The sequence below is a fragment of the Atta colombica genome, unplaced genomic scaffold (genome assembly GCF_001594045.1).
Source record: "Atta colombica isolate Treedump-2 unplaced genomic scaffold, Acol1.0 scaffold146, whole genome shotgun sequence".
In the NCBI taxonomy this organism is placed as follows: Eukaryota; Metazoa; Arthropoda; class Insecta; order Hymenoptera; family Formicidae; genus Atta; species Atta colombica.
Genome location: NW_017259235.1, coordinates 605,514 through 606,691, shown reverse-complemented (window position 1 = coordinate 606,691; position 1,178 = coordinate 605,514). Strand labels below are relative to the sequence as shown.

Here is a 1,178-nt window from a genome sequence, read left to right as displayed (position 1 = left end):
CTATTTTTCATCCTGCAAAGTTGAATAGTTTTCAATAGGAAATTCAGTTCAGTCGCAAAATTGTGAGAAATGGTTGCGAAAAATGGAGTTTTCATACAATAGCGAGCGCGAATTGTAACTATCAAACTTGCAAATTTCACAATTCGGCAATACTGTTACTTAAAGATTTCTATCGTTTCCTATAATCTTGCTTTGCAATAGCAATAATGCAACAGAAATAATGATGAATCAAAAGTGGAAGTTTGATATATCAATTATCTTAATATACTTAATGAAACTGGTATGAATATCGATCGTTTAACTTATCGTTACCGCCTGTCGTCGAGAATGAGAAAATTATTGACGCGCGGTAATAAACATGCTGCTTTCGCACGCTGACGATTTTACTTGAACTTTTTGCTCGCGAAAAGCCAAGACACGATCTTGTTCAAGCTTGCTCAATAATTACTAACGGCACATTTCTTTCTTTCTTCTTCTTCCTTTTCTTTTTTTCTTTATATCAAGAACGCGTCTAACGAGACGAGTAATTTAATTCCCATATGTAACGCAGGTCATACAATATATATATATATATATATATATATATATATACGATAAAACATATAAGTGAATCGTGATGAATGAAATGAGATCGCATTCACGAGTGCGAACGTAAAAAGTTAGTTAGTCGTTACTTTCATGCCAATTACCGCAATTGCTGAAACGCCCGGCTCCTTAACACGAAATCAAGCCGGTGCCTTATGACTGGCAGTGCCGCAATTGTTGCCATTGTCGCGTTGTATTGGACGAGCGTGAATACGACAAGCGCCGAGACGCCATTGTTCTATTCTCTATGACAGAAATTACCGGCGAAATGTACGTGAGTGTGGGAACCGCAAAAAGAACTACGAACAATTACGATTATAATTGCGCGCGCGTTCTGCCTGCACTTTCAATAAGTACGCTATGTAATGTATAACGTGATAATATCGGGAATGAATCATGCACACACACACACACACACATACACACACACACACACACACACACACACACACACATGTACATATTCCTTTATGTTTAATTTGCATACTTAGTTTTCTATATTTGGTTAAGGACGTTCTCCGAAAAAATCCATTTTCTTTAGATTTTTCTGAAACTTAGAACAAGCTTGTTTTAGTGTCCTGAACATTCTTTAA

The 1,178-nt window shown here is 36.6% G+C and overlaps 1 protein-coding gene across 1 annotated transcript in view; it reads left to right on the top strand.

Annotated features, from left to right (window-relative positions):
• Positions 1–1,178, top strand: part of LOC108685123 — a 37,277-nt gene that overhangs the window by 329 nt on the left and 35,770 nt on the right. The gene's annotated exons all lie outside the window — the stretch shown is intronic.